This window comes from Chiloscyllium punctatum, chromosome 12, assembly GCF_047496795.1.
Source record: "Chiloscyllium punctatum isolate Juve2018m chromosome 12, sChiPun1.3, whole genome shotgun sequence".
Taxonomy (NCBI): domain Eukaryota; kingdom Metazoa; phylum Chordata; class Chondrichthyes; order Orectolobiformes; family Hemiscylliidae; genus Chiloscyllium; species Chiloscyllium punctatum.
The window spans coordinates 33,663,513-33,686,424 of NC_092750.1; the positions used below are offsets into that span (position 1 = coordinate 33,663,513).

The 22,912-nt window shown below is 38.5% G+C and overlaps 1 protein-coding gene across 2 annotated transcripts in view; it reads left to right on the top strand.

The window, feature by feature from the left end:
* The window catches only part of cacna2d3a (calcium channel, voltage-dependent, alpha 2/delta subunit 3a), a 950,991-nt gene that overhangs the window by 319,818 nt on the left and 608,261 nt on the right, over positions 1–22,912 (top strand). The window lies entirely within an intron of this gene.

Sequence of the window (22,912 nt, forward strand, 5' to 3'; positions counted from 1 at the left end):
AGCCAAAGTGAAATCCAAAAAAAGAGTGTTGTAATGGAATAAAGTAAAACTCAATAAAGTCAATTAATTCACATTAATTGTCTAGTATTTAATAATTTAAAAAATTACAAATTATAATTAATTTCTCAAAATCAAGTATTGAACATTTATTCACTTACTTCCCAATATTTATGTCCACTTAGAATGAAATCAAAACATTAACAACTCTAGATTTATACTTTGATTCTCAAGTTTTTCAACTTTGATCCCTGAAAAGGTCAACTTTTCCATGAGATATGTGATGAGTTTTGATTTTAAAGACAAAGATTCATAAAATCAACTGCTCAAGTGTGATTTTTACACAAGGATACCCAGTACCATTATTACTAAGATGAACTGTCTTAATATTTTGCTGAATTATACCTCATCAATATTTTCATATTATAACTAATGCAACTTGGTTTGACTTAGTGGATAATAATATTTTGAATATATTGTAATTCATAATTATATTATAAACTCTATTTTCAGGATGGAAAGTCTAGTTATTTTATAGATAGAGAATTCATTTAACATGCCAATTGCTTTAATGTCTGTTGAAATTCCTCTGCTTTCCCTAAATGTCCTAAGATTTGTGGATGTAGAGATGAGGGTAGGTAGTCCTTTTCATGTGTTAAATGGATACTGGATAACAGTGTCATGAATATTTGAAGTAGAATAATATTCAAATTTATCGGCAGTAGTAAATGAATGGAAGACAATTATATGCAAAATACAAAATAATTAAAGAAAGAAGATAACTTTTATTTCTTTGTGCAGAACCTGGAAAATTCAGACATAATTATAGGATAAAGAGTTTCATTTATAACTACTTTGCAGCAAATCACTTTATAAATATATCATTATTCTGTTGAATAATAGCTTCCGAAAACGATTGTTGCATTACTTGGCATGCTATCTGCTTTGCTAATAGCACAGATGCCCAGCTTATTTTAGGTAATTGGCAAAAGAACCTGAAGCAACATGAAAGAAAAGTGTTTACCCAAAGAATTTTTGCATTCATAGAATCATAGAATTCCTACAGTGTGGACAAAGACCATTTGGCCCAATAAGTCCACACCAACCCTCCGAAGAGTAACTCACCCAGATCCAATCCCCTATCCTATTACTCTTCATTTACTGCTGACTAATGCACCTAACCTACATATCCCTGAACACGATGGGCAATTTAGCATTAACAATTCACCTAACATGCACATCTTTGGATTGAGGGAGGCAACCAGAGCACCCAGAGGAAACCCACACAGACACAGGGAGAATGTGCAAACACCACACAGTCAGTCACCCGAGGCTCGAAAGACAGTCACCCGATGCTTTTGAAGGGCAATTTGAAAGGGAAAAAAAATTGCCAGACTATGGGAATGAGTAGGAAAATAGGACTAATTGGAGAATCCTTTCAACTTGTTGGCCTGATGAGTCCAGTAGCCTCCTTCTGTACTGTTATTCAATAATTCTGTGATTAACAGGATGAAGTTTAATTTGTCTATCTGTATTTAAGTAACTATATACTAATGAAAAGGGAATGATACGTGGAAACCACAACATGAGTAGAAGGAAAGGGGAGCCTATGGACATTAGTAAGTGCTGTGACAATATTTTGTCCCTGGTTTTTTGTTTGAAGAGAGGTTTTAAGGCTGAGGTTCCAAGCAGTCTAGGCAGAGCTACTAGAGTAAACAGTTTGTGAGACCTTGGGATTTTTTAAAAAGTTGGAACAATAGAAGCAGCCTGAATGTGTGTGGTCAAGCTCTCACAGAACAAGGACTTTTAGCTTTTTTACGTTTTTCAGTAGCAGTTGTTGTGGTCTCAGTGTGGTTTGGAAGCTGCTGAATATTTCTTTCTTTTACAGTCTCAGAGTTTTCTCTTGATCTTTTTCATCCTGGACTGGAGAATTGCCTGTGAGACAATCTAATTTTCTAAATTTGCCTTTTACCAAAGGCATGTTTATGGGATGTTGCTATATTTGAACAGTTAATTTATAGCAGTTAATAAACTATTATTCTGTTAAGGTTTCCAGCAGAGTTAAGTTATTCCAGTTTTGTTTTCTTTTGTTGTATTTTGACTATAGTTTGAAGAAAGTGTGTTTTGCTTAATGTCGAGTTGTTTCACCAGTTGAATTGCATCTGGAACACAACATCTTACAATTACCTTTAAAATTAAAAAAAAGTTATGATCTGCACTATGTTGTAAATATATTTTGAGGGGGTTTGGTTTGGTCCATAACAGTGCCATGAGGTACAATTACAAGAAGTATTAAACAAAAAAAAAGTGAAAAAAATGACAGTAGAGTTGAGGGAGATAAAGCTTAAAAATGTTTCTCTGAAGAGCCATTCTATCACAAAAGAATGAAATTGCATTGCGACAGCAACATAGGAAGCTTGAATGGAAAATTTTGCAATAGACATTTATATTGGCAAAACAATGTTATGGCCAAAAAAGAAGTGCTCTGTGGTCATTTTCCAATAAGGATCATAATTTTAGTCAAAATTATCCAGACATTTATTCCAATCTATCAAGATTTCTCAAATTTGTCTCTGATTGGCCGATTGTGTCTCAGCTTGTTTTTCTTCTCTATAGCTGCAGCAGACTAAGTAAGCTTAAAACAATTAATAGCAAGCAATAATTTATGTTGCCATCTAGGCTTGTACATCTTTCTTACAAATGCAAATAAATTTAAGATAAATTTCAGCTCCTTGTCTCAAAGGAAATGATAATTATAGTGTCTTTAACTTGTTAATGATTTGTAATATGACCTGTAATTGACTACATCTTTCATTTTAAAAACAAAGAGCTTTCCACAACATCCACCCACATACTGTTTTCCTTCACGTAATGTTAGGTGTTTTATCTGCAAATAACTTTTGTGTAATTGTATCTGAGACAATATGGGGTTAATGTAATTTAAAGTGACAGTTTAAACAATAGCCATAGGATCATAAGAAATAGCAGCAGAATAAGCCGTTTGGCTCCTTGAGCTTGCTCCACCATTCAATGTGACCATGGCTGATCTGACCACCTCCCTGCTCTTTTCCCAGAACCCTTGATTCTCCTATTAATTAACAATCAATCTATTTCAGCCTTAAAAGACTCAACCCCTACAGTTTTCTCTGACAAGGAATTTCAAAGACTCACAACCCTCAGAAGAAATTCCTCCACAGCTCAGGCTTAAATTGGAGCCCCTTAATTCTGAGACAATGCACTCTGCTCCTAGACTCTCCCATGAGGGGAAATACCTTCTCAGCATTAATCCCGTTAAGCACCTTAAGAATCCTATAGGTTTCAGCAAGATCACCTCTCATTCCTCTAAATTCTAATGAGTAGAGTCCTAACCTGTTTAGTCTTTGCTCATAAGATAATCCCTCCTTATCAGGGGCCATCCTAATGAACCTTCTCTGAAATGTCTCCAATGACGTGGTTTATTTTCTTCAGTCAGAGACCAAAACTGTTCGCACTACTCCAGATATATTCTAAATGTCTAGAATATATCTGACTCTTCTACCGTTACATGCACCCACCACTTTCTGAGTAAAGAACCTACCTCTGACATCTCCCCTAAATCTTCCTGCATTTACCTTAAAATTATGTCCCCTCATGATAAACATTTCTGCCATGGGACATTTTTCCCATGTCTCTGGCTATCCACTCTATCTATGCCTCTCAATATCTTGTACACCTCTATCAAGTCACCTCTCATCCTTTTTCATTCCAATAAGAAAAGTCCTAGCTCCCTCAATCTTTCTTCATAAGACATGCCCTCCAATTCAGGCAGCATCCTGGTAAATCTCATCTGCACCCTCTCTAATGCTTCCACATCTTTCCAATAATGAGGCAACCAGAAATGAACACAATGTTCCAAGTGTGGTCTAACCAGGGCTCTATAGATGTGCAGCATAACCTTGCAGCTCTTCAGCTCAATCTCCCTACTAATGAAAGCCAACACACTATACGTCTTCTTAACAAACTTCTGAAAACATTGAGGGATCTATGGACAGGGACCCCAAGATCCCTCTGTTCCTCCACACTACCTAGACGCCTACCTTTAACCCTGTATTCTGCATTCAAGTTCAACCTTCCAAAGTGAATGACTTTACATTTTTCCAGGTTGAACTCCATCTGCTACTTATCAGCCCAGTTCTGCATCCTGTCGATGTCACGTTGCAACCTACAACAGCCCTCCACACTATCCACAACTCCACCAACCTTTGTGTCGTTGGCAAACGTACTAGCCCACCCTTCCACTTCCTCATGCAAGTAATTTATAAAAACCACAAAGAGCAGAAGTCCCAGAGCCGATACCTGCAGAACACCACTGGTCACTAAGCTTTCCATCGACCACCACCCTCTGTCATCAATGTATCCAGACAGGCAGGTTTCCTGTATCCCATACCTCCTTATTTTCTGAATGAGCCTACCATGGGGAACCTTACCAAACACCTTTCTGAAATCCATATACACCATATCCACTGCTCTACCTTCTTCAACGAGTTTTGTCATCCTCAAATAATTCAATCAGGTTTGTCAGGGATGACCTGCCCCTCTCAAAGCCATGCTGATGATCTCTAATCAAACTATGGTTTTCCAAGTCATCAATAAACCTGTCTCTAAGAATCCTCTCCAATACTTTGCCCACTGCTGACATAAGACTGACTGGTCTATAATTCGCAGGATTATCCCTATTCCCTTTCTTGAACAAGGGAATAACGTTTGCCACCCCCCAATCATCTGGCAATACTCCAGTGGATAGCGAGGATGCAAACATTATTGTCAAAGGTGCAGAAATCTCTTTCCTTGCTTCTTGTAGGAACCTAGGGTAAACCCCGTCTGGCTCAAGGGATTTATCTATCCTTATGTTTTTCAAAATTTTCAGTATATCCTCCTTCTGAACATCAACTTGTTTTAGCAAATCAGTCTGTTTCATGCTATCCTCAGAGATGTCAAGGTCCCTGTCAGCAGTGAATACTGAAGCAAAGTATTCATTAAGGACCTCCCCTATTTTCTCCGACTCCAGGCGCAAATTCCCTCCACTATCCCTGATTGACCCTGCCCTAACTCTGGTCACCCTCTTGTTCCTGACATAAGTGTAAAATGCTTTAGGATCATCTTCAATCCTACCCTTTACTGCTTTTTCATGATATGTAGCTTAGATTTCCACCCTGCTACCAATCTAGTTTAAACCCTCCTGAAGAGCTTTAGCAAACCACCTGCCCAGGATATTGGTGCCCCTCTAGTTCAGGTGCAACCAGTCCTTCTTGTACCGCTCCCACCTTCTCCAAAAGGTATCCCAATGATCCACATATCTGAAGCTCTCCCTCCTACCCTGGTCTTGCAGCAAGGTGTTCATCTGCACTCACTCTCTATTCCTAACCTCACTAGCACATGGCACTCGTGGCAATCCTGAGATCACTACTGTGCTTGTCCTGCCTTGTAGTTTCTAACCTAACTCCCTATATTCTCTTTTCAGGTCCTCCTCCCTTTCCCTTCCTATGTCCTTGATACTGAATCGCAGCACAACTTCTGGCTACTCTCCCTCCCCCTTAAGAATCCGGTAGACTTGAACTGAGACATCCCTGACCCTGGCACCTGGAGACAACACACAATCTGGGAGTCTCACTCACAGCCACAGAATCTCCTGACTGTCCCTCATGACTGAATCACTTTTCTCTATTGCTCTCCTAATCTCCCCTTTCCCTTCTGAGGCACAGAACCAGGCTCTGAGCCAGAAACCTGGCATCTGATAGGTCATATGCCCCAACTGTATCCAAAATGGTATACTTATTATTGAGGGGAATGGCTACAGGGGGTCCCTGCACTATTTGCCTATTCCTTTTCCCTCTCCTGACGGCTACCCAGCTACCTTTGTCCTGTAACTTAGGTGTGACTACCTCCCTAAAACTCCTCTCCATCACCCCCTCAGCCTTCCAATTGATCCAAAGTTCATCTAGCTCCAGCTCCAGTTCCCTAATGCAGTCTGTGTGGAGCTGGAGTTGGGTGCACTTCTCATAGGTGAAGTCTGCAGGGACATGAGTGGTGACCCTTATCTCCCACATCCTGCAAAAGAAGCATGCAACTGCCTAGCCTCCATCCCATCCACTCTAAATTACCAATAGATTGAATAAATGGAAAATAAAACTAAAAAGCCTTACCTTACCAAGCCTCCACTCATAGTCTTTTCTTTGGTTAGAGGAGCAGGATGGGTATGAGATGTTACATGTGTAGTGCTTCTGGTTTATCCACAGGCCAAACAGACCACTTCACGTGCCCAGCAATCCCCATGTCCGCATCTTCTCCTGTTGAGCCCTCGCTCTGCCTATTCACGAGGGAGGTCCTAAAGAGAAAAGTTTATCTTACCAGCAGCCCCCTGGTCCTCACTGTCTTCCTTAATAATTGATTCTAATACTTTATGAATGCTTAGAATATGAATACAGACATGGAAAACAATAACATTTTCTTCTGAATTGTTTTATGATTGATGATAATAATGCTGTTGTGATGATAGAATGCCAACAACATAGCTACAAGCATGTAGCCATGCTGACTTTCTGCTGGGGCCAACCTCCCTATTCCGCAACCCTGCCTTTCTTGAAGCCTGGTAATCTTTCTGTTGAAATAATTATTCAAAACCCCTAATGAAAGCCTGATTGAGAATCTGTCTCCACCACACTCTCAAGCAGTACATGACAGATTCTCATCTATATTTTTTCTTCCTCCTTGAGATATGAGCCTCACTGACAAGGCTAACCTTTAGTTTGGAAAATCCTTGTTATATCCATATTGTCTAAAACACATTTGAACCATTTGATAAATTGTGAGTGAATTGGATTAGCTTTATGGTCATATATACTCACATGAGTACACTGAAAAGTTGCCACTTACGGCACCCTCTTAGGTACAAAGGTACCTAGTTAGAGATTCTTGAGTACAAATTCTAAGGAAAAAAAAGAAATAAAATGTCCAGCATTACTGACCTTCAAAGGTACAAAATTGTAGTAATAAATTAGAAAAGTAAAGAAATAAAAAGTTCAGAATAACAGTCCTTCCACAATAGTATAATAAAAAAGCAATTTTAAAAAAGAGAAATTAGTCTGTTTCACAGCTCTGGGCTTGAGGACATGACACCACCTCCCACCCCCCGCTCCATGTTGGAATCCAGGGTGGATCCCCATGATGCCTAAGAAAATCCACATGAAGACATGCAGACTGACGTTGAAGCATCCACAAGGAGATCCAGGCCAATGATAAAAAGGCATTGCAAATTCAGAGGAAATGAAATGCAGCAAGCCTAACAAACCCAAATAACAAGAACAGCATGTATCCAAACTTAAAACATAATTGAATGCCTAAAGTTTTCTTTAAGACACAAGGTCAAAGTAAGTGAAGAGCTCCTGAAGGATCTTTGTCCGACTCTTCTGCTCCTCGGATGCTGCCTGACCTGCTGTGCTTTTCCAGTGTCACATTTTTTTCACTCTGACTCTCCAGCATCTGCAGTCCTCGTTTTCATCTGTGTGTGTGTGTGTGTGTGTGTCTGTATGTATATATAGAGTAATTTTTAAAAGGGGTTAGAGTTTTACCTGTTAGAGTGATATGACTATAGTTCACAGTTACTTGCTTATTGTTAGAATCTGCTTATTTGTAATAAGTAGCAATATTTGTTAAGTTTTCTGTAACCTGGGTATATTGAACAAGTAAGTTGGTGACTTCTGTATCTTGATCTATTTTTAACTTTTATGAATGCTCTGGGAATAAAGGAGCTGACTTCAATTGTGCAATCCCAGTGTGATAAAGACACAACACTGTCAAAGATTCATGGGTATAGTCAATAGCAATGATGTGGAATCCCACTGCAGGAAGCCAGGGATGATGGAAAATCCTAATGGGGAATTGAATGATAATGAAAAATCCCACTTGAGGAAGCAAGTGATAATGGAGAATCTCACTGATGGAAGCAAGTGATTGATGGAGAATCCCACTGGGGGAAACCAGTCATAATGGAGAATTCCACTGGAGGATGTGCGTGGTAATGGAAAATCTCACTGGAGGATATGAGTAATAATGGAGAATCCCATTTGAGGATATGAGTAATAATGGAGAATCCTACTGGAGGATGTGAGTAATAATGGAGAATCCCTTTAGAGGATACAAATGATAATGGAGAATTGCAGTGGGGAAATGAGTGATCGATGGAAATTTCTCCTGGAGGAAGTAAGTAATTGATAGAGAATCCCACTGGCCAAGCTGCTTGACTTTCTTTATGAAGGTTAAACAATATAACAGCCATGCTGTAATGAAAATGGCATCAGTATTATCTAGATGCATTTCTCGGTGTTTAGTGAGATTTAGCAAACAGGTGCTCAGTTATCCCTTGCAATGAACCACAGGCATGAAAGTTCAGGGCAGCTGTATCCTTAACTGACACTGGGATGAGATGGCCACAAAGTCTTTCTGAGCACTAGTCCTGATCCAGTGGATATCATAGTTCAGTGATGATGGACCTGGACATCCTTAACCAGAACCTGCATTGTCTTTCAAAGATTAAAAAAATGATAGCAATGATATGGAGTCTCAGTGTACACCTCTGACACATTAAGGATCTTAACCTGCTGATTCTTCTTCTGGAGGCTCTGCAGCAGCAACCAGAGGTTACTGCTTATGTTGGGTTTCTTGACAACGTAGTAACTGTTGTCTTTCTCTATGTTGTCTTTGGTGTTGATCAAAGCCATAGCAAATGCAGTGATGAAAATCTGCATGTGAGAATTGTGAACAGATAATCATTGGTGATGTCAGAAAGGTAACACAATTTTATTGAAGGAACTGCAGATCATTCATATCCATCAATTTGAAGTCTCATACTTGGTTCTCATACATGCTTCTCAAGGATGACATTTTCCTGTCTCCAGGGGAAGCTCTGACATAAGTCACACCAAAGTTTTCATGATACAGTGGGAGTAGACTTCCATGCCAGCAGCCCCCCAACAAAGAAAAAGATCCCATCCATATCATAGTTCATGTCCCTGCATAATAACAGTTTGGTACGCAAACACAACAGCTGTAAAGCATTGCCTTCCAGTACTTGGGCAGCACATTAGCTCAGTGGTTAGCTTTGCTGCCTCACAGTGCCAGTTGTCAGAGGAGGTTTGATTCCTCCTCTGACAACTGTCTGCATGAAGTTTGCATATTTTCTCCCGATGTCTGTGTGGGTTTCCTCTGGATGCTCTGGTTTCCTCCCTCTGTTTAAAGATGTGCAGATCAGATGGATTGGCAATGCTAAGTATCCAGAGATGTGCATACCCACTGCTGTGTTTGACTTTAAATGATGCTGTTTTTTGCTACAATGGGGCAAAGATGAATTTTTTTGGAATGGGGAATAGTAGTTTAGAAGAGGGAGCCATTTATAACAGTAATTAGCTTGGCATAAGAATTTGGATAGCAACATAATGAGAACTTAGCTGAAGGAGCAAAAGTTGTGCCTCATCAATAAAATTATTTCAGGTTGAATGTTTAAAGGACAGAAACAGAGATTAAGGGAGATTCATGAAAGCTTAATGATTAAATAATGCCTCAAGTAGTTTGAGATATGTTCGCAGGATTTGTTATTTTGTACAGGTTCAGATGCAGCCACCTATTCCTATCTTTACTCATATTCAGAATTTTGGTTACTGATTGACAGAAATGTTCAGACATTCCTGCCCTATTTCATGAACAATTTAAGCTTTCTAATTTAATATTCCACTGCAGTCCTACTATGACAACTGAGCACAGGACAAGTACATTTTTTTTGTCAGGTCACAATTGTACTCATGACTAGAAAATCTACCACCAAAAATCTGTTCATGTTGGCAGCTCAGTGTTGTGATTTACTATGCTTAACCCTATCTTTGAACATTTCTTCATCCATCCAGCCTTTCCTTCATAAGATTAATTGCTACATGAAGTACCACTACAGACCTCCTCTGCATTTAGTCCTAGCCAACATATCCTGACTTCAATTTCTACTAATTAATTTCATTCTTAAAGTAAAAATGCCACATACACGTCACCCTTGCATCTACTACTGCTCTGCTATTTCTTTCATTATAACCTTTCCTTATGTTACAAGCTTTCTATTAATCACTTTTTCATTACTTTCCCTGAGTAACACCCTGTTGAAACAGTGTCTGAAATTTACCCAATTATGCTATTTGCTGATTGCATTATAGTAAAAAGAATTTGTAAAAAAACAATCTCTGGTTTTGCTGTTAGCACCATCACTAATTCTTCCAGTTTCACTGCATTTCTCATTGAATCCAGTGCCAAGCACATTTTATCTATGAACCTTGCATGTTTAAAAATCCCATAAACATTAAACTCCACTCTTCGACTTCATTGTTAACTATTTTATATGAATGATTAGTGAACAATATTCAAAACAATTTCCATCCTAGGGAATATAATCTATATTGCATGCAAGATTTTGCTGTAGTTTCACCTGCCAACCCTTAATGCAATGAAGTCTTGACCTAAAAATGTTTGTGGGCCTCTCAGTACATTAAAATGTGCTTTAAAAATATATTATTTTACTTAATTTAAGAACAATTAAATGCTCATTTAGTTATTTATTTAGACAATATTCTATTGCAAAGATATCTTATTTTTCAAGATAAATTTAATTTTAAAGCAGAAAGAATTCAGGCAGTCATCCAACTGATTTGCTACTTTCATGAGATTGAGAGAAATAAAACGTCCATTGTGGAGAACAGCTGCAATGTGAACTATTGTACTGTATGTGCAGTTCATTTGTTATACTTAGTGAGTCTCATACGGAGATAAAATTGAACACTCATTATGTTCATTGAAAGAACAATGGTTCCATTTGGCAAATTATCATAATGCGTTTTGCTAACAAAGGTAAAGGGTATCCTTCTATACAAGTCAAGCCTATGACATTGAAATATATATTCATATGAAAGACATTGAGCTTAGATACTTGCCAAGTTAGGACTAAATCAAAAACTGAATCATTTGCAAAAAAAAAATTTGCATTACCAGTATTTTCTGTACTTGTTATTTGTTTTCTTTTGGAATACCGTAGGATTCCATGTAATGTTAAATGGAATTTTGGTAAGACTGATTATTAGAGATGGAGAAAATAAAGAAAGGAAATATTAATTAATGACAGCTGACTTCAGGTTTCAAAGGTAGTGAACTAGAAGTGGAACTGAAGGCTGAGGGGGATAGTTCAATAGTTTTCAGATTCTGTGAAAGAATAAGGAAGTGAGAATAGAAGATAGTGATGGTTCTTCATTTTAGAAAATTGAGGTAAAAAAGTCAATATAAAATGTATGAAAGATCATGTGACAGAAATCAGACTCTCAACCTGTTGTTATAACCAGAAGAGAAAGGTTGAACTGCTTCCCTCTATTCATCTTCCTCAGTTGGTAAGTAAAATGTTTTAAGATCTGTTTAGCAGAAAGCTAAACCCCTGTCCAAGTAAAATGTATATAGTTATTGTTAATGTGAGCAATAAGCACCTCATCACAAGTTTTCCTTGAGATAAAGAAAGGGCAAATTTATTACCTTGTGAACCCTGAGGAGAAAAATAATTCCTGAAATAAAGCATATACGCAATAATGTCTGATTTAGAAGAAAATAAAGGAATATGTTGTGTAGAGTATTTTGGGTGTCCTTGAAGCATAAGATTTTATCCTGAGACAATATTTGGGTTAGTTGATTTCTTGTAAGCAATCAGCAGTACCAAAAATTGCAGTTATTTTTAAAGTAGTTAATGGGCAGCACGGTGGTGCAGTGGTTAGCATTGCTGCCTCACAGCGCCAGAGACCCGGGTTCAATTCCTGCCTCAGGCAACTGACTGTGTGGAGTTTGTACATTCTCCCCGTGTCTGCGTGGGTTTCCTCCCACAGTCCAAAATGTGCAGGTTAGGTGAATTGGCCATGCTAAATTGCCCGTATTGTTAAATGCAGGGGTAAATATAGGGGAATGGGTCTGGCTGGGTGCGCTTTGGCAGGTCAGTGTGGACTTGTTGGGCAGAAGGGCCTGTTTCTATGCTGTAAGCAATCTAATCTAGTTGATACTCTAATAATTTGTTTCTAGTCAATACCACTGACATGGGTACTTTATTTTGTTGGGAGAAAGAAAGAGGTAAAGAGAGAGAGAGAGAGAGAGAGAGGCTTCTCAATTTGTATACACGATTTGAAGGTGCTGATGTTGGACTGGGGTAGAAAATGTTTTTTAAAAAAAATCACACAACACCAGCCTATAGTCCAACAGGTTTATTTGGAAGCACTGGCTTTTGAAGTGCTGCTTCTTTAACAGGTGGTTGTGAAGAAGCAGCGCTTCAAAAGCTAGTGCTTCCAAATAAACCTATTGGACTAATACTTGGTGTTGTGTGATTTTCAGTTTGTATTCAGTTGTGTTTTCTGAATTTCAACTCTCATGGTTTGCTAAAAAAAAAAATTTTAAGTACAAAGCTGATTGCATATTCTATATATGTCATTGTTGTTGTTTTCAGGTTTGTGATTCCAGTATTTGATGTATCCCCAACATGTGAGATTCTTATCTTGGTGTAAATCAAATGAAGATGAGGACCTTTCTATAATTTTATTGGAGTCTTACTGACTGATTTCATTGTCCTTGTGAAAAATAATAATTTCTACTTGGTTTAATTTATGTTGCCCCCAGGAAATTTGGACATCTTGAGTGGGTTAGGTGACCCCTATAGGCACATTAAGTAAGTGTGTTGGTCTCTTCTTTTAAAACCATTTCCTCTGAAAGACACAGATATTAAATAAGCTAATGGAATTCAAAGATCAGCAGTCCATATTTCATATCACTGTTATGGACCAGACAAAATCCCCTTCAAAAATATCAATGAGCTAGCCTGGACCCTAACTTTTATGTTATTTAAAGGTAAATGTAAGGTGCTGTATTCCAGATGTGATTCATTCGGTTACATTACTTGGTTTTAAGCAAAACACATTTTATTCTTGACCCACATTTAAAATACCAACAAAAAGAAAGAATAATTGGTATTACTTTAACTCTATTGGAAAATTTAACAGAATAACAAATCAGTTGCTGAACTCTTCCGATATAATAACATCCCGTAAACATATCCTTGGTGAAGACAAATTCAATAAAATAGATTGTCTCATATGTGGTGTTTCTCCAGTCCAAGGGAAAAGAACACCAAGAGAAAACTGTAGTAGAGAGAGAAATTCCATAATCAACTTCAAAACCCAACAACCACTAAACGCTAAACTAAAACCCTGGTTCCGTGGGAGCCTGACTCCACCCATTCAGCTGCTTCTATTGTTCCAACTTAAGGTTTTTTTTAAAGACCTGACGAGCTATTTACATTATTGCCTTGGAAGAGACAGCACGTCATTTATGGCTCAAAACCTCTCTTCAAAAGAAACCAGGACGAAATGCACCTCTTATCATCAAAATCACCATGACACTCTGAATTAATGGAAAAAAATGTGGAGGAAGAATGATAATGTACAACAAAATACTGCAATTGGGAAAAACATAGAAACCTTGAACATAGCTTTGGAGATCTGTGGTAAATTGATTCAATATATTGTTAGGACCATTTCTTTTTACTTTACTTTAATTTTTGATTGTGCACTGAATTGGGGAATGACTGTTGTACAATAAAACACTGAGAAAGAAATTGAAACCCATTATAAATCGTGTTTACACTATTGCTTTGCAAGCAATGGGTGAAGGTTTAAGGGCAGACATCATGGCTCGCAGTATGTGTACACAACGTGAGATTGAGCTGGATTGTGGAATTGTGGCTAACTGTGGATGTCAAAGGTCATCAGCCTGATGACAACCACTAAAAGCTAAACTATCCAGGATTGTCTCCTGGATACTTGAACAAATTATGGGTGCAAACAATACTTGCAGAAGCCTTTGGACTCCTGAAAGGGCGAGCTTCTTTCTCCGGTAAAGTACCTAGAGCTTGCAGAAAGCTAGTTTATTTTTACCCACAACGTTGTTACTTTCAATTGATAAGTCAAAGACTTTATACTTTGTGAACCAGTTGCTGTGTGCCTCCTGTGAAGGAACCTAAAGAAAAAGATCAGAGAACTGAAAGATTTGGGAGACAAAAGGAACACTCCATATAATTCTGAGGACTGGTACCATTAAACTGCTTCCCAGTTTGTCTTTCCTCCACCTGTAACACCAGTGCTTTTTTTGTTTGGCTCTGTCTGTAAGTGTGTGTAGGGAAATTTTAGAAGAGCGTTAGAGTTTTTGTAGTTGTTTACCTATGGACAGCCCATAGTTGTCTACCTGTAGTTAGGATCTATTTAATTTTTAAACAAATAACAGATACATAATGATTATTGATAGAAGGTCAATGCTGAACATTATCTAATGGTTGTGAAGTTCAAGGTCTTGAATACCTTGAGAGTTGACAGCAGTTTTCACTACTTCTGGTACCATTCAAGTGTTTCGACAAGAAAATTTGCCCTGATTACAAAAAACAAAATTCAAATCAAATGTCTCTAGGTAGTTCCTGATCATTTTATATACGTCTGTCCATGCACACAATTTAAACTTTTAATTAGGTGACATGAAGGCGTGTTATCTAAAATAGTATTTATAATGTCATTAGCTGAATGTATTAATTTACATGTATATGCATTGTTGGACATATAAATATATAGAAATAACTTTTTGAAAGTAACACTTTTCAAAGTAAAGGACATTGGCCCCAACAACTAAAATATTCTGTTTGTGAAGAACTCAAGCTGTACCAGGCAGAATCTTATAGATGCCTGAATGACATAGACCGTGGTGAGATTTGTGGCTGAATCACATGAAAAGTCCAGCAAGGCCTATCTTGACATTAAGAGCAACTCGCTGCATTTTTATGCATTGCCGGACATCTCTGATCTATTTATGATATGGTTTTGCGCTTCAATATTGTTCCTCTCGGTGAAACAGCAACTATCAGTGTAAAACTGCAGGAAGGACAATTTGCGCTCAGGAACATGCACCCAGCTCATATAATGGAGCAGGCTGCCTTTCTGGACTGTTTGCTTGTTCTATTAGCACTTATTCACTCTTAGCCAACTAGATACCCACAGCATCTCTGCCTTACATTGCCTCACCTTGCCTTTTTGCATTTTAGTTCCTCGGCCAGAGGTACCAGTCTCACAGTGAGGCTACATTGCCCTGCTGATTAATGCCAATACAAAACCAGGAAGCTTGATAACAGTTATCAACAGTCATGTCAAGGGATTTAGCCTTTAATCAGGGGGTCCTGGCACAATATGACAAGGTTGGCCTCTATTACTAGTCCAGAAGCTTAGACACAGTCAAATAGCTGCTTGGAGGCTGCTCTTGTCCGCATAAAGGGTCAGGAGCCAAAAGTCATGGACTCATAGAGTCATACACCATGGAAACAGACTCTTTAGCTCAACTAATCCACTTCAACCAACCAAACTAGCTCCACTTGTCTGTGTTTGGCCCACATCCCTCCAAACCTTTTCTATTCATGTACCTATCCAAATGCCTTTTAGATCTTGTAACTGTACCTGTATCCATCACTTCCTCTGGTAATTCATTCTCCATACAAACACGCTCTGTGTGAAAAAGTTACCCCTCATGTTCTTTTTAAATGTTTCTCCTTTCAACTTAAAAATATGCCCCCTAGTTTTGAAATCCACCATCATAGGGAAAAGACCCTTGCCAATCACCTTATGCCCCTCTTGATTTTAGAAACCTTTATAAGGTCACCCCTCAACCTCCTACACTGCAGTTTGAAGAAAAAAAGATCGGGCAGTCTAGCACTCATCTTGGGTTTCTCAGTCCTATTCTGGGCTGATTTCCTCCTGGAAATTAGAGAGAAGCAGATATTAAGGGAGATAAAATTGAGTGGCACAACTAATTGGGTGGCATGGTGGCACAGTGGTTAGCACTGCTTCCTCATAGCGCCAGGGACCTGGGTTCAATTCCCGCTTCAGGCGACTGATTGTGCGGAGTTTACACCTTCTCCCCGTGTCTATGTGGGTTTCCTCCGGGTGCTCTGGTTTCCTCCCACAGACCAAAAATGTGCAGGTCAGGTGAATTAGCCATGCTAAATTGCTCGTAATGTTAGGTAAGGGGTAAATGTAGGGGCATGGGTGGGTTGAGCTTCGGTGGGTCGGTGTGGACTTGTTGGGCCGTAGGGCCTGTTTCCACGCTGTAATGTAATGTAATCTAATCTAATTTTGGTGCAGGTAGAGAGGTGTCCCGAGTAAGTGAGTAGACAACGTAACAGGGCATGCGGGGATAGTGGTTTTGTGGGTAGGGTTGGACGACAGCAAGTAAGGAATATGTTGCAGGCAATAATGAGAACAAGAAAGCATGAACCTTGGTGAGAGGAGGGAACAGTAGAGAAGATAGAGTAAATGTGAGGTATTGGAGAGAGGATTGTGGCATTTACACTACTGGAGATCATTAATCTGCCTCATAGAGGAGGCGATGATCTAGTGATATTATTGTTAATCTATTAATCCAGAAACTCAGGTAATGTTCTGGGGACCTGGGTTTGAATCCTGCCATGTCGGGTGGTGGAATTTAAATTCAATAAATATTGATAATTGAGAGCTAATGATGACCATAAAACCACTATCAATTGTCAGAAAATCCCACCTGGTACACTAAACACCTTCAGGGAAGGAAAAATGCTATCCTTACCTGGTCTAGCCTACATGCAGATGGAACTTAACCCTGATAATGTCTGGTGATGCACTTTGGAAGAGGTCATAGGATACGGGAGTACTGAATGAATGGCAGGACACTAGGAAGCTCAAAGGAATAGAGGCATCTTGGACTGCTTGTCCATAGATCCACATATCCAAGGCAACAGGACAGGTTAATAGGGTAGTTAGGAAATATCATGTGGAGCAGTACAGCACTTTGGCTCGGTCACAGCTGGGGTACTGTGTACAGTTCAGGAAAACACACTATGGTAAAGATGTGACTGCACTGGAGGGAGTGCAGAGGTGATTCACCAATGTTTCCTGCATTGGGGTAATTTAGCTATGAAGAGAGATTGGATAAGCTTAGGTTGTTTTCTTTAGAGCAGAGAAAGCTGAGGGGGAACCTGTTAGAGATGTATATGATTGACAGGCATGGGCAGAGTGGATAGAAACCATTCAGTAGTAACAATTGCTACAAAGTCTCAACAATGAAATGAAACTGGATGGACCATAGCACCTGAAAAGACAATGTGAGAAACAGCCCTATCAACACTGCAAAATCCTTCTGTATAACATCTGGGATCCAGTGTCAAAATTGGGAGAACTGTCATATAGACTAATCAAGCAATATCCTGACATGGCCTTATTCATGGAATCATATCTGACAGCCAATTTTGCAGACACCATCAACACCATCCCTGGGTATGACCTCTTCCACTGGCAGTACAGACCCAGCAGAAGTGATGGCATAGTGGTATACAGTTGGGAGAGAGTTGCCCTGAGAGTATGACATTGACTCATTCAGGTTAATGCTGTCTGGTCTCATGGTCTCCATTGCTGGCCCTGGGGATAAATGATACCCGACCTCATTCCCACTCCATCCAACAGGATCTCCAGGTCCCTACTTGAAAAGTACGGTGCCAAATTCCCCTTGGCTGCCAGGTCTGGGGCAAATGTCAGGAATTGTGCAGGTTTGCTCTGGACTAAAAGTTCTTGACTGTGTACACAACAAAATAGAACAAATTTTATTTATTCCTTGCTTAATGATTTCACATATTCTAATCCCACTTCACCTGAAGACTACATCTGGAAGATGATTTCTGAATTGGGGTTTTCCCACTTACCTTATATATCAGTGAAATAATATAGTGGTCCTGGAAAGTAATTCATTTTTCTAGATTTTTGGGTGATCTGTCACCAAATTCATGACAAGTGGCAAAAGTTCCTTGGGTTCATTTTTTACTGAATAATGTTTTGGAAGTATGTCATACAATTACACATGAGTTAGTTACAAACTGTGAAATACCTGTCTTTTTTAATAAGTCACCTATCTAACCAAACTGGATTCTGGTTTTATAATTAATCTTGATCCATGAAGGATAAATATATGACATATATAAATGCTGCTTACAGTTAAAATTTATACATTCCTACAATGTGGTATTTTATCTGAGAAATATGTGACTGGCTCTATCTAAATTTGCTTATAATATTCATCAAAATGAAGAATCTATTTTTTCTCAATCTGTGCACAGAAATGGTTAGGATGATATTTAATTTTGAACTTGACACAGTACTTCTAAGTATGATTTTACAGTCAGAATGTTAGAACAAATTTAGTCCCGTTGACATTGAAAACCTGTATCAAAGATCAGTGACATGAAGTAACATAATCTTACAGTGCAGAAAAAAAATTCAGCTCGCCATGCCTGTGCTGGCTCTTTGAACAAGCTGTCTATTTCATTCCGACATATTTGATGTAAATTTGTAAAGATTTAGCATTACTTTCATTTCTTTTTATACTCAGTACTTCTATTTAGAAATATTTTCCATTAATAGGTCATGCTGCCTCCCCATGTAGATTCTTTCAACAAGGCCATCACTTCACTCTTACTCTCATTAAGTTGCATCTGTCATATATCTACCCATTTCACTTGTTTGTCTCTGTCTTCCTGACCATTCCACTTACAAAACCTGACCATGTAGTAAATAGTACCATCTGCAAACATCACAGGTAATACCTGTACTCAAGTCTAGTTTAGTTGTATTTAACAATCTGCTGGAGTGATGACAAACAATCGCTTTGGTCATGCAGGACTTGAATGCTGCTGAAAAGAGAGAGATGTTGCGAAATCTTTTGGTTTTGCACTCACCTGAACCAATGCAATAATATGAAAATTCAAACAATCACAAAAATTATGCTGCAAAAGAAAAGCATGCTGATTTGTTTAGAATTCATCTCTAATTCATCAAGATACTGTTGTGAAGATGTGGGTGTACTTTAAGAGAGTTAAAAGCAACAGACCTACCGGACAGAGCACCAAGTGTACTCAATAAGGCAACAATGTAACACATGCTCAAACAACTTGATTAGCTCGTTGCCTGGAGACAAAAGCAAATTCAAATTCTCCAATCAATTTAAATTATACCCTGAAAAATATCAAACTTCAATCCAGTTTGAATTTAGTATTTTGACAAACTTAAAAGCCAATGACACAGTCCCATGCTTTGGGTATATAAGAGTGGGGAAAACTGAACAGTTGAGAGGAGAACTGCCAAGCCTAGCATGTAAACAGACTGCTTGAAAAATAGCTCTCTTAAAAGTATCTTTTTGCTCAGTAACCTATGACGCAGAAATTCCTAAGAATAAGACGACACAGGAAGATCCAAATAGAAGCGCGAAAGCTGCCTGGTTTTGAGATAAGAAGTATGGTTTTGTAAATCTTAATGGGGAGTTTTATCAGACCAGTGTTATATAAGGGAAGGTAAAAGATAGGTTAGAGTAAGGAGTAGTAAATAGTTGTTAGTTAATTATTCTCTGTTGTACTTTATGGCATAAAGTTGTTAATTTTTACTTTAAATAGTCCTTAGCCACTTGAATTTTTGCAGGTTACTGCGCTGGATAAACCTTTTCTGTGTTGCTGGTTTTAAATTAAGAATAAGGGTTTACCCTGTGTTTTACAATAGTGCTATGGAGATAGCAATGAGGAACTACAGTCTCCCTGAGATCTCAGTTATTTAAAAAAAGGTTTGAGGCTTGAGCATATTTCTTTTTATTTACAGCAAATGAGTCCCCACATATGAATGCTGCTTCTAACCAAAGTGATTTCCTTCCCATAAACCATGTTTCCTGAGAGACCATTTTATTTTCATGATAGATTTGTTCTCATAATAACACAAAATCATAGATTGGTTGTAGCAGGAAAAAAGCTATTTGGCCCAAAATATCAATGCTAGCTCTCTCTAAGAGCCATTTATCTAGCAGCACTGTTCTGCCTTTCCCATAACCCTGCAAACATTTCTCTTCAGAAATTTATCAATTTTTTTTTCAAAACCATAATAGATTTTGTTTCTACCACACTGTAAAAGCAGTGCTTTCTGGATCCTAATCACACATAGCATAGGAAAATAATCTCATTCTACCTTCAGTTATTTTTCCATTCACCTTAAATCAGTGACCTCTAGTTGTTGACACTTTGGTCACTGGAAACACCATCTCCCTATCTATCCAGTTCAGACGCCGCAAGATTTTAAACTATTCAATCAAATCTCCTCCCAACTTTCTACTTTCTAAGGAAAACCACCTCATTTCCCTAATGTATCTGCATAATTGAAATCTGTAATTTCTGGAAAAATTCTTGTATGTCTTTTTTTTCTCCTTCTCAAATGTATTTATATCATTTGTATAGTATTGACACAATTATCCAGTTGATGCTGAACCTCCGTTTTCTAAAGATTCAGCAAAATTTGCATGCTTTTATACTCTGTACCTCTAGAGTCCTGAATGCCTTTTTAAAAAACTTTCTCAAACTGCATTGCCATCTACAGTGAAAGTGATTTGTCCACAACATTTGAAACCCAGATGTCATTAAATATTTGCAATGCTGAGGATTTGGTGGAGAGTTGAGGAAAATAAGTACACTCTTAATAATAGTTCAATAAAATACAGTTCCATTGGAGACTATTCAGATAAGGTTCTTTGGGCTGATTCCAAAGGTGACAGGACTGTTTCCTGAGGAAAGATCGAGTAAATTGGGCCTATATCTGTTTGAGTTTAGAAGACTGAGAGGTGATTTTATTGATATGTCCAGGATCTTGAGGAGTCCTGACAGGGTATATGCTGAGTGGATGGTTTTCCTCATGGGCAAGTTCTGGAATTATAAGAGATCTGTGGAGGCTGGGTGATTGAGTATACTCAAGATGTAATTTGACAGATTTTTAAACTTTAGAGAAATTAAGGATTACAGTGAACTGACAGAAAAGTGAAGCTGAGGTCAAGATCAGCTTGGACATCCTAGAATGCCTACATCATGGAAGCAGGCCATTTGGCCCATCGAATCCACACCAAGTTTCCAAAGTGCATCCCACTCAGAACCACCCTAATTCTATAACCACGTATTTCCCGTGGCTAATCCACCTATCTTGCATATCCCTGGTCACTATGGGCAATTTAGCATTGCCAATCCATCTAGCTTGCACGTCATTGGACTGTGGAAGGAAATCCAAACACTGGGAGAACATGCAAACTCCACACAGACAGTCACCTGACGCTGGAATTAACCCAGGGCCCAGGCATTGTGGGCGGCACGGTGGCACAGTGGTTAGCACTGCTGCCTCATAGCGCCAGAGATCCGGGTTCATTTCCTGCCTCAGGCGACTCTCTGTGTGGAGTTTGCACATTCTCTCTGTGTCTGCGTGGGTTTCCTCGGGTGCTCCAGTTTCCTCCCACAACCCAAAAAAATGTGCAGGTTAGGTGAATTGGCCATGCTAAATTGCCTGTAGTGGTAGGTGAAGGGGTAAATGTAGGGGAATGGGTCTGGGTGGGTTGCGCTTCAGCGGGTCGATTTGGGCTTGTTGGGCTGAAGGGCCTGTTACCATACGGTAAGTAATCTAATCTAATCTAAAAATTGTGAGGCAGCAGTGATAGCCACTGTGCTACCCCTTACGATATTATTGAAGGGACATATGGTCCACTCTTTTCGTATGTTCTTATGAAATACAAACTATTATCTCACTGATATAGAAAATTTAATCAACTCAGGTGTTACTTCGAGATTTGAGCCTAGAAATTTAAACAAACCATGTGAGTTTCTCTGATTTTATTCCATGCAAAGAAACATTACATGTTTCATGCTGGACAAAACTCAATAATTGTTTCCACTGTGTCCTAAACTACTCCTTGATAATTTATGGATACATTTAGACTTCCTAACCACTGATCAAGGTCTTTCATATTCACCCTGTCAACCTGCTTTTAAATCTGTCATTAAGTCTCATCTTAGCTGCTGCAGATTTTTCATATTAATGCTCCTATGGTTGCCATCTCATGTTAATTCTTGATTTTAAAATTTGCATGAAAATAAATCTGTCGTCTGTCTTTACATGACTCTTTCATCTATTATTTCTGCAATGATCACTGAGCACATGACACTGTCAGCTTAAAAACAATCCCTAACTACAAAACGACCATATTGAAGCTTGCTTTTTCCTTGATGCGATCCACCTAAAAATGTTGAAAATGATCATTTCCAGAGCAAATAGATAACTGAATATGAGCATTTGCAGGAATTGTCTAATAACAGGTTAAATTGCATTCTGCAGTAACTTTGGTAGCCTGGCAGAAAACCCTATTGTACCCTTTAAAGCTGGTGGATGTTTGAAGCAGATGAGAAAGATCAGAGTAGTCACAGCTTCTGTCAGCAATGACATTTTCTGTACATGAGTAGGTTATCTGACTTACTATGCTGTTGCTAACTCTGTCTCTCATTCAATATTCTAATCTCAGTCTTCCTATGGTTACCTTTTATCCTCAAATGTATGTTTGATTCTGTCATAAATATTGTGATTGAGTCAATTCAACAGCAACTCAAGGTGTTACATGTCCTAATAATTTTGAAAATAAGTCCTTCTAACAACTTGCTTTATGTTTTTACCTCTGCTTCTTAGTTTATACCCTTTGTGTGTGGACTTATTTAAATAATCTGTAATTCTTTTATCCTCTTAAACCCTTTCATAAGTTTGAAACCTTTTGTGTTTCAGTGAGAAGAAATCCTTATCTTATCCTTAAGTTTCTCTTAACATTATATTCATCACCGTCAGTCTATTCCTGACTGCTTCTTTTACAACGATCCTATAATGAGGTGCCTCAGATTGCACATGATAAAAGTGGCAATGGCTAGATTGGA